At 46.6% G+C, this 14,761-nt stretch overlaps 1 long non-coding RNA gene across 1 annotated transcript; it reads left to right on the plus strand.

The window, feature by feature from the left end:
- Positions 1-7,953: 7,953 nt before the first annotated feature.
- Positions 7,954-12,197, plus strand: LOC148639955 (uncharacterized). Its single transcript, XR_015930603.1, has 2 exons — positions 7,954-9,019; positions 11,485-12,197. It is a non-coding gene; the product is annotated as an uncharacterized LOC148639955 (long non-coding RNA).
- The last annotated feature ends 2,564 nt before the right edge of the window (positions 12,198-14,761 follow it).

The following is a 14,761-nucleotide window of genomic DNA, read 5'->3' on the forward strand; positions in this document are numbered from 1 at the left end:
CAATTGAAGACATTTTAGGGTAAAGTCAGAATTTCATCTATGGGTGAAGAAATATCCACCCTCTTGTAAATAAAACGGAGAGGAACCCGATTTTGCACCTTACAGACACCCTCCATGCGGGTTATCAGGCTGCCAACGCCATCTCTAACCCAGTGTTATCCGCTGGGAGCTCGTTCAGATGAGCTGTAGCGTAAAAACACATTGAAGATGAGATAATTGTGTCGTCTTATTTATTTCCAAACGAAAATGGGAAACTTATCAAGATAACACGTCGAATATAGCTGACAAGACGGAAGTGTTCAGTTCGGACACGGGAATTCGTTTTGTTTTTTCCGTCAGAGACCAGGCGCTAAACATTTGTGTTGGTCGGTTGTTCACGCAGAAATAAGGCGATCATACCGTTCAGCGCTTGTTAGGTGACTAAAACAACAGCCGGATTTCTCTGTTTCGGTTTCTGTTTGTATATCGGCAAGTATTAATCAGACGATCAATAAATGTACGCTCAACCATACCATGACCCGTTTAATGATCCATTTCTCGCCCGCTGTATTTGGCGTCTTAAACAGGAAGGTCGTGGTTGTAGGTGAGCACAGAACGGACGTCTGTGACAGAGCCGAGTTAAATTTGGATGTGCCATTGTTTTGCAATCGAAAATCAAATGATAAAGCAATTGACTACACTTTTCATCGTCTTCCTCAATGAGCTTTTGTCCGCGTTGAATGATTTAACAATAATAACTGTATTGTTATAATTAAGTTTATTATTATAATTAAGTTTATTATTATTATTATTATTATTATTATTATTATTATTATTATTATTATTATTATTATTATTGATAATGACTGTGACGGCACGACTTGCTCGACAGCCACACGTACCTTAATAACAAGCAGATACATTTTCCTCTTTGCATTAATTTCGATAGGTGTAATCCGGACCAATGAAGGCAAGTCTACATTTTACTCAGGTGAAAAAAAACATCCGTTTCCTGTATGTTTTTTTTTATTTAAGTCACACTTGGCATCTAATCTCAAACCTTCGGGAATCAAAACTATTTCTTCTTCCCTATCAAATTTACATGAGACTGTATCTGTTATCATCATTATCATTAAAAACGTGCGTATTAATTATTATTATTATTATTATTATTATTATTATTATTATTATTATTATTAATCATACTAATGATTTTATCGTATGTAATGAATGAGTCACAATCTTTAGCGACTGAAATGGAATTATAGACAGAATCAAGCGAAAAGCGGGATTGATCACTCGTTTAAAATCAGTTGAAAGTTCCTTTCAATCCAGTCATTCCCCGTTCATGTCAAGACAGCTCTGGACTTCGCGACTGACCAGAACACAGCTGGTCTCGGTCTCCGCAACCGGATTCGCCTCCCCGTGTCCACTTCGACACGGCCGGGAACTACAGCTGGCCCTGCCCGCAGCCAAGTCCGGAGTTTAGGACAGAATTCACAGGGAAATCCGAGCCTCGGAGTCTTTGAGATTTTATAACTTTTATATTTTCTTTTACGTTTTTTTCTTAATTTAATTGCAAAGTAATAGTCATATACACCTGTATAAAACAACACTACAACGCAAATAAACGAAGCCATATACAAACTTCAATGTACATTTTACATGTTGCATATCACCCCCAAAAAGTGGCATTTTTTAAATGTAGTTCCCCAAACGCTGCCGCATTTGTGTATCCCTTTTACCTTCTTTAAAAGTGCCAGGAGAAAGTGTTTTGTTTCATAGCATAAAATGGATTCGTACTCTTATTCCGGCGGTTTCTGCCCGAACAAATCCGTAAAACCCTCCTGGACACATTGTAAAAATGACAGCGATGGCGACCTCTCGTTCCTCTCAGTCGGGTAACACGTAGCGAGGAATTACAGCCGAAAGACGGGCAGGAGAGAACCTGGTTTATGTAAACTATGACATTTCGGGGTGACATTGTATTTTGGGGAAAAAAAGGCGAAGGAAACTGTTTTGAGTGTTTAGCTATAAATCTATCCCCATGATGATCGTCTTATCCTGACATACGGCAGGAGCGTAGTATGTTGTGGATGTTTCACTTTCCGTTTGAAAACGGAATTGAATAATAATCCGTTCTTTTAAAATCGTTATTCCCCCTTTTAAAATCTTAGCCATAGTTTCGTAGGCTAACAGCAAGCACCAGACCGGAATGAGCATGACTGGAAAATGCCACGTAAGACATCTGAAAACGAGAGAAGAGAAATGCATCTATGCACCTCGTGATTAAAGGGAGACAATCTGTTTTGTTTTTTTTTTGGATCATTTCTGTGAATCTCAGTACCGCTGTCACCTGTTATCTTCGACTGAAGGTCTCCGTTAACACGGGGAAAAACCACTGTTTTATAACAAGTTGTGTAGAGGTCAAAGATCAAAGAATGCTGTTTGATCGAATCGGAGAACCGGGTGTATGTAACTGATGTTCATGGGGGAAATTAAGGAGGAATGTGTCGAGCGGTGAAGGTATCAGGCGTGTTCTGGGGTCCCGGAGCCGGTATCGCGGTCAGACTCGCGCTGCACAACACGACAGAAACTGCCCACTCTGCCGAACTCGCGTTCGCTCCACGGACTCTCGTCCTGAAACCCACGCCTGCTCAGCAGGACGGTGCGCCACAACCAAAACGGCTGTAAAAACAACAGAAATGCTGTGGGCGTACAGCGGCATTGCGCGAATCGATAAACTCTCGCAACACTGCGTGGCTGCGAGTCGTGACTTCATCGCAGGAACACGCTGCTATTATTTAGAAAGCCTGTACTTTACTGAATCCGAATCCTGCGTTTTCCGTTCGGTCATCGTCTAGATAGTAAAATAGATCGACAATTACGCACAGATGTTGTTCGATATTTAAAAAAACACCTTTTTATAAGCCTCGTGTGATCCTTTCACATATATATATATTATTCTGGTGGGCGAGGGGGGAGAAACGCGACGACTCGGCTGTTAAACCCTTTTCATGTGTGCAGAAACGTGCGTGTGAGTCCTGTACTGTACATTTGTCAGCGTGGAAATAAGCTTTGCTTTGTTCCTGCGTGCGATAACTGGCCTGCGAGAAGAGAGCAGAGAGCAGGCCGGGGTCAGGTGCGTGAGTTCCGACTGAATCTGTAGAGGTTTCTCGCTCGATTCTGAAAGCTGACCTATTGGACTCTCTTGCTGTTACCGCCGCTGGATGAACTTCGGACCTGTTCTGTTCTGTTCGTTTTTTTTTTGTTTTCGTTTCCCCTACAGTGCGACTTGAAGAACGTGGTTGGTGACATTCATCATCTCTACTGTGGGATAAAACGACAAACTAAAAGATCACTTCAATGCCGGCGTACTGTATCTAGGAGTGGCCTGCTCTCGGGTGGACTGTTCAGTGAATGCCAGTAAATTCAAGTCTTGACGTCGCAGGGACAGCGAAATACGCTGGCGCTGAAACATTTCTTAAAAATGTAAATTGTAAAAGCGATTACACCCCCCCTTGTCACCACGTTTGGCCCTAATTGCAGTGACTGCCACCGCCCTCAGATTCCCTACTATCAAACCAGAACTGACGGGCTGAGCGGCGCAGTGTGTTTCCGTCTCTCTGAGAGTCGGAACCCACTATCGGATATCGGCCTTCTTTTGACAAAGGCAGACACCCTAAAATGCCGTCATTTAACTGCTTTTGGGGAGGGAGGCGGTGACGTCCTCCCCTGTTTCCAGCGTGTGAACAGCCCGTGTGAGACTGCGGCGGCCGGCTCGCTCCCATTGGCCGGCCGCGTGTGTTCGGAATGCAGAATTCTCCCCGCTTTTAATTTATGCGCATATTAATTGTCACCCATTGTAATTGTCACCGTGGGATAAAGCAGGCAAATAAACACTGTGTGTTTCTGGGTCCGGTTGAATATGTTTTTGATCCAATATACAGGCCCGCAACAAGCAAGGCAAAAAAGGGCTATCCGCCATTTACACACCGCGCACAGAGCGCCGGGGAAAGGGGCTTTTTCAGACGCCAGCGACTCCAGAGGCTTGTTTGAACCGTCATCCTTCCCAGACGAGTTTCGAAACAGCGTGGCTCTGAACTCCGGGCTCACGCCCGATTCCTCCTGCGGTTAGTTACAGCCTTCCTAGTATCGCCTGTTTTTTAAAAGAGTCCCCCCGCGACACACACACTCACACGTCTGCCTCACCTGTCCGGAAGTCGCCGTGTATCAAAACGCACTCGCTTCAACCTGCCTACGGGGGTAAATATATGTTTTTTATCCCTGTAGGTGGCGCTCTTCCGTCTGGGCCAGAGGCAACAATATGGCGAGAGGAGAGGTAGAATATCTCAGGGACAGGAAACAGCCCGTAGCCGTGTTTATAGGCGAAAGAGTGCTCAGGGTCTGGACCTGATTCGGCTGAGGGAGTAAATTCTTACTTTTCCAGCTAATTCTGTGATGAGTGGAGCTGCCCTCTTCCTAATAATAATAATAATAATAATAATAATAATAATATGGCTGTAGAGTGTTAGCTTTGTTGCCTCACAGTACTGGGGCTCTGGGTTCAATTCCCCAGACCTCTGTAGGAGCTGTCTGTGTGGAGTTTACATGTTCCCCTTGGGGTTCCTCTGGGGTCTACAGTTCCCTCCCACAGTCCAAAGACACTGACACTACATTGATTTCTTCCATTGTTTTTTTTGACTGCAGTCGAAGATTCTGACTAAATTGTCAGGGTGGCTTTTTGTTAAATTCGCTTGCGGTCAAACCATGTTTTCCAAAGGTTTCGTTCACGCACTCCACAGATAGCCAGTCAGTCCCCAGCCTGCGTGATTCCACAATAATGTGCTGTTATAGTGCTTTCATCAGACTCAGAGCGCTTGACAATACAGTGCAGTGAGCCTACTGGGAAAGGGGTTTCAAGACTAAAGACAAACAGGAGATGCAATTAAGGATCATGCATCTCTTTTTTTTGTCTTTGTTTACCCGACCCTGATTAAGAACCCAGTTCCATGGATGGTAAGAATTGAGCACCATCACACAGCATACGTGGTGTATAGGAGCCCATCCGAAAGAAGAAACAAGCTTTATTGCAGATGGTGGGAAGACAGTGGGCACAGTGTTTTCAAGAGGCCAGCTGCCCATGTAAATCATGTCCTCGACGGGGTGGGCAGCTTGCCCATAACTTGCCCATAGGGGGAGTGGGGACCAGCAAGGTATAGCTAGGCCCATCTGCCCAGGCTTTCCTCTGAGAGCCCCACGCCACGCCGGATGTCTTCAGCCCCCAGTGAATTGGCTACCCAGGGTTATTCAATGAAACCTATAGGGTGACAACTGAGCCAACGATGATATAGAAAAAAAAAACACACAAAAAGAGTTTATGTGAAGTGCATCCAAACACTGATCCAATAGCCCTAACATACACCCAAAAGCCAAGAGCCCCAGCCTGTGCCTCCAGCTTTGGAGTTTGTCCACATGCATGGCAAACTGAAGCTCAGCATGTTCTTCCAGCAGGAGGAAAAGAGAGCAGCGTCTTGCTTGCTTGAAACCACCCAGGCATTTTGAGAGCTGCTGAAAGGGTGACCCAGTTCCCCCCCCCAGAAAGATCCATTGATTTGATCAGCCGCGAAGCATGCAAAATGGAAACTGATCATTCGAGATTGATCTCCTTCAATGAAAGATCATCAAATATCACTAAAAATCATTCCTTACACTTATATAGCACTTTCCTGGACACTCCACCCAAAGCACTTTACAGGTGATGGGGATCCCCTCCACCACCACCAGTGTGCAGCCCCACCTGGATGATGCATATTGGGCCCAGATAGGAAAATCACACCCTAGTAATCCAGGATAGGTGTCTGCTCCTCAGGTGTGTGTCCTCGTAATGGGTCCCAGCAAAACCCAGCACTGCAAAGCTCTTTGAGATACTGACGGCAAAGCTGCTGGCTCTGTGGTGTTGTGTTTCTGTTAACTCGGCTGCACAAGGCTTCCTGCTCCTGGAAGAGTGCAGAAAGCGCACTGAAGCAACATCACAAACACCTAAGACAATATGGTAAAGTCACAATTCTTCCAGATGAAAGGCGAACATTCTGGAAGCAGAGTTAGTGTGATATTTCAGTTCAGTCGTGAGCTTTGTGAAAGGGCTGTGTGTGTCAGGATTGTTGTCCCTCCCCCTTAAGGGCGCTCCGGCTCGTTCACGTTTAAGTTGATTTTGTGCACCTGCTCCCTGTTCCTGCCTCCCTACACAACCCAGACGCTCTCTCTGTTCCGGGCTCTGCACTGGTTTCCTGACCTGGAGCGCCTGGTCCCTTTCCCCCTTTTTCCCCCCAACCCCTCGCCGGATCCCGCTCCGGCTTTTAACTTTGTCTTGTTCGTCTTGGGTTGACCACCCGGCTCTGGACATCTTCCTCACCACGGAATTCCCTTTGGACTGTTCGCCCTGGACCCCCCCCCCTCGTCCCTCTACCAGCCCAGTTCCTCGTCTCCCCCCTGTGTGGGCTCACTCCCTTCCGGATTGTGTCGTCCGCAAAGGGTCCTGACAGACGCTTCGGAACAGTATGGTCGCTACTGTTGACTCAACCCCCCAGTCTCGCCACCGGTCAGAGCAGTTCCTGCAGTATTGCGATGCGATGTGGCCCTTCCTGCTCGCTAGTCACTTTGCACTGTGACTAATGCACTGTGATGTACGAGCAAATGAGTACAGGTTGGGCTGCAGAAATGTTCCAATGTGATCTGCAGGCAAGGGTGTCATATTATTCGTCCACAAAAATGGAAGTCAAGATGAATATTTCTATTGGATTTCACAAGCCTGCTTGTTTACAGTGTAATAGGGCCGCTTCACCTCACCTGACTTTTTTATTGCCTTGGTCTGAATTGCAGAACATGGCGCTGCGCAGACCTGGAAAAATAAGTTACTGTGTACATTTTCCTTTCACTGGGGTTTGAAATGCCCTCATCAATGCCGATTCTTTCTAACCCCGGGATATAAAAATAGCCCTGTAGCGCCGGTTTAAGCGTTTTCTTTCTGATGTTGACCACAGCTACGAGATCCGTTAGTGATCAGAGCGCTGACACACTTGGTGATCTAATTACAAACACGCCGGGTAGAAAAACGGAAACGGGTGACGCAGGGGAGGCGTCTTTATTCATTTCTGGCGCTTCTGTGTATTATATGGGCATTGAAATCTTAATTTCCTGAGAAATATTGCCGCTATCAGCCGCAGTGTGTTCTCAATGGAGGTGCTGTGCCACCCTCGCCGTCTTTACCATGTTTAAATTATAGAGTGGTTTTGGAAAAAAAAAACGATTAACAACGACGGTGGAAAGGCTGATGACGACCTGCTCACCCGGCAGGGAGGCGCAGCCGGTTCAAATCGATCACTTCACCACCTGATCAGACGCATTCAATGGTCTGATTACATCGGGAGCGGCGGCAGGCTAATTCGTCGACAGGAAAACTGACTATTGAAAATTGCAAAGTGAGTGTCTGTGTCTGCCCTGCGATGGACTGCCGTCCCACCCAGGGTGTACCCTGCCTTGCGCCCGTTGCTAGCAGGGATGGACTCCAACTTCCCCGCGACCCTGAATCGGAAGCGCTTTGAAAAAGGATGAATATCCATTTGGACAAGAAAGCTCCACGAGAGATTCTCCTGCCTATATCAGTTTTATTCAGTTTCTCTCTGATACAATAATTGTTATTTGCTGGGGACGGTTCCGCTCCTAACGATAATGTGTAGAGTGGATGTCATCCTTGAGGGTTTTAAAGTTGAAAGTTTAAGAAAAAAATATATATTGTGCGTTATGACTACAGGCCATTCCTTGAGTTTTAAGACTCCAGCCTAGCTGCTGATGATACCTGGTCAAACACACGTCTCTCCGTTTTGCCCATGAAATTTGTGGGCCGATTTGCGGGGCGATCTGAACTCCCCGTCTAACTGTCGCGGTACATTTAGGGTTTGGCTGAAAGGCTGCCCGTGTCTGGCTGTTGGTGCGCTGAGTGTTGTCTGCCTGCTTCGCCCTGGCACATGCCCACGACCGCTGGGGAACACGGAGAACAGCAACATCGCCTCTTTTCTCTCCCTCAGCAGGATCCCCGAAGCCGAGATTGTCTTGGTGCATTTAGTCATATTTTGTGACCCCGACGGCGCAAAAACAAGGCGAAACTTTCCTGATGGTTATCATCTGCGATACACAGGGAGATTTGGGATTTCTTCAGCGCAGATCGCCGACTGACACTCTGTCGTGCTGCACTGAAGCGAACTCCTTCCTAACTCTTGTGCTTCATTCTCTGGTCAGCGGCGGTTTTGCCCGGCAAGTGGCTCGGTGCGTCTCTGAACACATTTTGAAAAGGAACGACTGGCAGAGAGTCGTGGGGTAACTCGTTTCAAAGCTAATTGGGCGAGTGATACCGGGACCGGCGCTCGAAACTCCAGCAGCCCTTAACTGCTCTCGGAGAAAGCTGACAAACACGCCGCAGACACTTCTACTGAAAACGTCCAGGGCCGCTGGAGTTGTACACGCTTGTATTTCTCCGAGTCAAAAGCAGGATAACCTGTCTGAAGTCTTCCGTTACTTGTATAAGCCAAAAGGCTGGTGCTAGGGAATATACCACAGACATCACAACGAACGCAGTGTCTCTATCTCTGACGTATTCACAGCCATAGCTACGTCATAACGTGCCTGTGACGATTTCCTCGTGGGTTGATGAAAACCAGTCCTTGACTTATATTTTAAAAACTAACATGGAGGATAAAAAGCTAGATTTTTTTTTCTCGAGCTGTGAGGCTGTTTTCATCCCCATCGTAGTTTTGGGCGTGAGTGACCGGACAGACAAGATCGTACCGAATCCGGAAGCGTTTCAGATTTTACGAACCGGTCGGTGAGGGCCAGTCGCCTCTGCAAGTCCATAGCGGAAGAGGTGGAGGCAAACCGGATCAAGTCAGGTGTTAAAGTGTTACACCTCCCCAGAAATCAAAAGAAAAAAAAACACTTCCAGACTCCTGTTTTTTCCCTGGAGAACCCTACCCGGCTGTAACAGGTAAGTGCGGATCCCGTCAAACCCCAGACTAATCAATGAGCGAACGAATCAGTCACTACTGAAATTTAAAAAAGGCAACACACATTTCCTGGTTGTAAATACGGAAAATCCGAGACATCAACAGCACTGTTGCAAGCAAGGAAGGATAATGACTGGGATTTCTCGACACTCCCAGAGGCTTCGCTAAAAATCAAACCCTTCCCGAAGAGCGACCCCTCTTTCACAGCGGAGCTTGAGGTCGGGCTGAAGAAACCACAGCAACAATGCGGGAGACAGAGAAGAAGAACTGATTTAAAATGAAAATAAACAGAACCAAACAAATGATTAATAACATGTATTAAAATTTAATAGTATTTGTTACAAAGTCAGATTAACAACAAAATACAACAATAATAATAATAATAATAATAATAATAATAATAATAATAATAATAATAATAATAATAAGCCCCAACCTCCTGTTTTCTCAGAATAGGGGTAGAGATTATGTATTGTCTATTGCCCTCTCCTCAATAGGCGGTGCTCATAATGTTGTTCACTCCTTGAGTCAAATGTCAGCTTTTTGAGTAAGGTTCACCCCGTGCAGGTTAACCTCAAGAAGTTAAATTTAGGCTCTAGAAAACACTTCTTTATATAGTCTGCATGCGGAATACTTGGAGGTCTGTCTTTTATTGTTCTACATCGCTTTGTAAGACAGAGATCATTGGGATATTCACGGGGTCTTAATAATAATAATGATTCAATACCAGACCTAGGGTGGTTTGGAATAATATTAATATATATTAATAAAATTGATAATGGGGACATACGGTAAAGATAAATATTAAGGATAAGTCCAGATGTACTGCGAACATGTGACTGCACAGTGTTTCACTTTTGAAATTATAGGGAAGGGGACATTTTTAGTGAGCCATTAATACGATTTTCGATTGAATAGGTCTCGCATTTTTAACAGGAGAGTTCTAAATAAAGTTTTCTGCGTGTTTGGATTTTTACCCAGGCGAAAAATTTAAAGTCTGGCTTTTGATTTCCGGGTTTTATAGCTTAGCTAATTATTTTAAAAAAAACGTACAGGCGAAACAGAATTGTGTCCTTAGGAACAGTGCTGGACCGCGTAGCAAAACGTAAAAATTATTAACATTTTCGCGGTATTCAGCCTACACAAAATTCCTGAAAATTCAAAGCGCCATTGTCTTTCGAATTTGATTTTTCCGGGACAAATACGTTTTGTAAACCAGTGGCAATTCGGAACCTGAGAAAATGGCAACGAATTCGATGTCCTTAGTATCCACGCTCGATTGCAACACGCCTTTATTCCGTGGGACAAGGCCCTTCTTACCTACAGAAATATTTTACAACGAAAAATCAGGAACAGACTCGGTGCTGTGAAGTAATTCTTCGTTAGGTCTTACGGGGGAAGAGCTATCTGATAGGAATTAATTTCTTGCATTGAGTAGATTCGATCTGCCTCTGCTAGAACGAACGGTGTGTTGGTCAACGAAAATAAAGGTTGTGGAATCTGGAATAAGGCCTCTGGAACATACGATTCATACGCGGCGAACCTCTATAATATGAATATTTTTCTCTTCCGGCGCTTTCTTTCGCTTCACGCGGGTTTTTCTGTGCAGCGTGGCTTCAAATTCTCAGGAGAAGGAGAAATGAGCGGGAAATCCCTGCGGATTCAAGGAAGAGTTTTCCACGTCTTCTCGTCGAAATCCCGGTCTCGGGGGTGAAATTGTCCTTCCCGTTTCCCGTCTCGGCTGATCCAATCGTGGCTCGGTTTTGACATCGAATTGGGCCTTACCGTCTATGTCTTCAGCAGCCAGACGAGTCGCTTGTTAAAGTGGTTCGACAGGTCCCGGGACAGCACGACTGAGACCGCGCCTGCAGTCTGCTGGCGCTCCTGTCCGCGCAGTTAGGGTCCAGACTCAAGACCCCCCATGTCCACCCGCCAGCGAGCGCTTTCGCCCGATTCCGTCTCGGACTGCTCGTGAGGACCCCTCGCTCCTTCCATCCCTCAAACGTACAAGGACACAGTTCCAGTGGTTCGGGTGAATTTCGGTCCTGCCCCCTCCTATCCACTGCTGCCGCGCCATGAACCGTGAAGCATCTTCTTAACTTCTTAACATCTCATCTTTAAAGTCGCCCATCCCGAGAGAAACAAAAATTAAGAATCGATAACTTGTGTGACCCGATTCGTTCTGCCACAGCGGCAGAAAGCGTTCTGTGAACAGGAACAGGCAGAAACCATCGGTATTCAAATTTCGTTTTGGCACAGTTGTACTAAAATTGCCGTTTTGACGTTGCTTTTCTGTTTTCTCTGCACTTTGACTGAAACCATCCAAAAACCAGCAATGTTCTCCTTCTAAAGCACTGGGAGATGGGCAGGATCAGATTCGGTAGGAAAGAAAATATTGAGAATTTAGAACTTTCAAGTTTGTTGTTGTTGTTGTTTTTCCCCCCAGATGAGCGCACGCCGGGGGAGCGTGACTGGTCCGTGCCTCGCCGGCACGCGGGTCGGAACGCTGGGCCAGGAGAGAAGCCGGGAAACTGAGCACGTGCGTCCCTCCACACAGAGCCGGTCCCCGAGCCCCAGCTGGGCTCGCTCTTGACGACAGAATCTCAGCCACCATCCGGAATGAGCTGGTTAGGTCCAGATGATGGGGGGGTCTTATCTGGATAAGGGGGATCTCTTCCAAAACAGCCAAGTCCAGACCTTAGCAGCACCAGCAGCAGTTATTCGAATTGCACTTCCCTTCGCGCTCCCTGCTGCCCACCTGCCCTTGTCTCACCTGGGCTGCCCGCGCAGGCGTGCACGGCCGCCCCGCCTCCGCCCGCCTCCACTGGGCGTCTTTCCCGGAATCGTCAGCACCGCCGGCTGGACAGCTCCGCCCCGAGAGACGCCCGACTGAAGGCACAATCCGACAGTCGGAGCAAAAAGCTTCAGTTCCACTGTGACGCACAGTCCTGCAAGCGCTGTGACGTATCAACTATGACTCATTAACTCGACGCTCCGTCCATAAAGAACGCACGAGGTTCGAAATTGCGGCTTTTAGCGCCAAGAGTGACCAATCTTTCCTCACAGCCGGGAGGTTCCGGTTCTGTTTCATGACAAAGCACGCTGCGTTCAGCAACGGACTACTGGGCTCTAATTAAAAGATGTAAGGACTTCAACTTAGTTGCGTTGCCAACGGCGTGTCCGTGTTTTCCTGGTTTCATAAAATTCTAACAGTGAACGCTAACATCTTTACTGTTCACTCGGGATTTTGTCTGAACATTTGAAAGTGGAGTGTGGCCTTTCATAGTAAAATGATTATGTTTTACTTCTCAGACGCAAATGCAAAGAGCAAATGAAATGTTATCCACGAGCAAAGAGATTAATAATAATAATAATAATAATAATAATAATAATAATAATAATAATAATAATAATAATAATTGCTTACACTTATATAGCGCTTTTCTGGACACTCCACTCAAAGCGCTTTACAGGTAATGGGGATCCCCTCCACCACCACCAATGTGCAGATTACACAGACGTGGTGTTTTCACACGCCGGCAGTGTCCTCTCCGGTGACCGAGGGCCGTTCTCGTGCCCAGGCGCGGCTCTGCGTCACGAGCACTCGCGCGCTGCGCGTACCTGCAGCCTGTTTACAAACCGCGTCGCGGGCAGTTGTAGGAGGACAGAGTTTGAAAAGGGGGTAAAAGCTGCCCTTGAAAGGGATGGATGCATGCTTTCGGTTTCACACGCTTCCTGTTAGCACGAAAACGCACCAAATGGTTCTTCTTACAGTAACGACGATTTACACGCCCCCCTCCGTTTTCTTTTCCTGAAAGTCGTTGCTCAACGTTCCTGCCGAGTTCTCGGATGGATCCGGGAGCGGAGTGGAGACGCAGCCCCGAACCCGCCGCCGGGCGGGCGAGGATTAATTTCCTAATCCCATCAAAGCACATCTGCCTCCCCCCTCCCCGCCCCCGCCTCGCTAAAATAAACAGCGGCCCAGGAATAAAAACTCCCCCACGAGCTCGGCGGCTCGAGGGGACGGAGAGGGAGTTCAAGGAGGGGAGGGCAGACAAAGTCCCAAACTGAGCCGACCGCTTCCCCGCCGGGTAAAACACAAAGTGGGGGGAAAAACCGTTTAAATTCACGCGGCGGCGGCGGAGGGACCCCCCTCCCCTTCCTCCCAGTTCATTATCTCGTGCTCCCCGCCACACCCCTGCGTGACATCGCCGTCTTTTCCATTAGCGGACTGACCCCCGCTTTGTACAGCACATGCGCCCCGGTTGATAATTCAATCGCCAGGGTTCAGAGCGCTCACCCCCCGCCCGACCACCGGGGGCTCCCGGCCGGCCGGAACTCTTCCTAATTAAACACCTCGGCCTGTCTGTGTGCAGGAATCGCTTCAAGGGAAGGGCACCGCCCTCAGCCGGACCTGTGTAATCCGATCTGAGCCCCGGAGAAAAGCTCGATACCGAGGCGTTGCAGAAATCAAGTATTACCCACCACTGTTCAAGAGCGCCGGCGGCCTTTGAAACGTTTCATTGAAGATGTTTCAAATGCTGAGCTGCTCACTGAGGCCTGTGCGTGGAATATGTCGCCCGCGTGTATTATTACGAATCACACTTTTCTAAGCGCGTTGGCCACACTTCGGTTGTATCAGGCGCTTATGGTGTGGACGTGTGCGAGGTGACAAGTTAAGTGACTAACGCACGTTTGAGTGGAAGATACCAACACCCGCAGTTGGTTCAGATTCCGAGCAACCTGTAACATTTTAAAAAAAATTCTTAACATTCACGAACACCCGAACGATCCTCGTGGTGTTCAACTGCGCGGCGCCACGAACAGCAACAAGACGGACCGATGAAAGGTGGTCTGTGTGCACCTTGCTACAGTATGTCCCACAGCGGACTCGCGTGGGCTCCACAGAGAACGCCCGGCGAGAGGGAAACCTCCTCTCCTCGTGTAGTGATTCGCAGATCCTTTCTTCTGGTTCGGACTGCGAGCTGACCGGAACAGGACACGGCCGGACCTGGAGACCTGTTCACGTGTTCATGTCTCAGACATTCCTAGAACTGTATCCAAGCACGCTACACCCACGACGTTGTTTTGTCAGTAAACTAAGTATTTTTCAGCCAAGTCGATTTCATGAGGAAAGGAGAAATGAGAGAAATTCGAAATGAACTGAAAAGCTTCTACTTTTATCAATAAATACACACGAGTGCAAGTACATGTATAAAAATACTTATTGTTATTATTAGTACCATATGTATTACTATTAACAATAATATTATTATGATGCAAAGGAACAAGTAATAGGTTTATTCCATGCTGAAAAAAAGAAGAAAGAGAACACAACGTTTCGGCCGTGGAGCCTTCTTCAGGTCTTCATATTATTATGATTATTGAAATAGTTCTTGAATAGTATTCATTTTTCCCAAAATAATTAATAATAATAATAATAATAATAATAATAATAATAATAATAATAATAATAATAATAATAATAAGTCTCAACCGAGTTATTAACCGCATAGAGCACACTGAAATGATGGTGGCGAGAGTGTTCCTGGCCCATACAACATCAAAACGAGTTTTATTGACATGTTTGTGCGAAACGGGGTAGTGTTACAACTATGTGCATGATACGTTGTCTTACAACATCATATTAAACAGCGTGCCACAAAAACAGAGGTGTACAATACAGTACAGAATAATCTCTCATACAGAACTACCAAACGTGG

This window comes from Lepisosteus platostomus, chromosome 26 (assembly GCF_059453375.1).
Source record: "Lepisosteus platostomus isolate fLepPlt1 chromosome 26, fLepPlt1.hap1, whole genome shotgun sequence".
Lineage (NCBI taxonomy): Eukaryota > Metazoa > Chordata > Actinopteri > Semionotiformes > Lepisosteidae > Lepisosteus > Lepisosteus platostomus.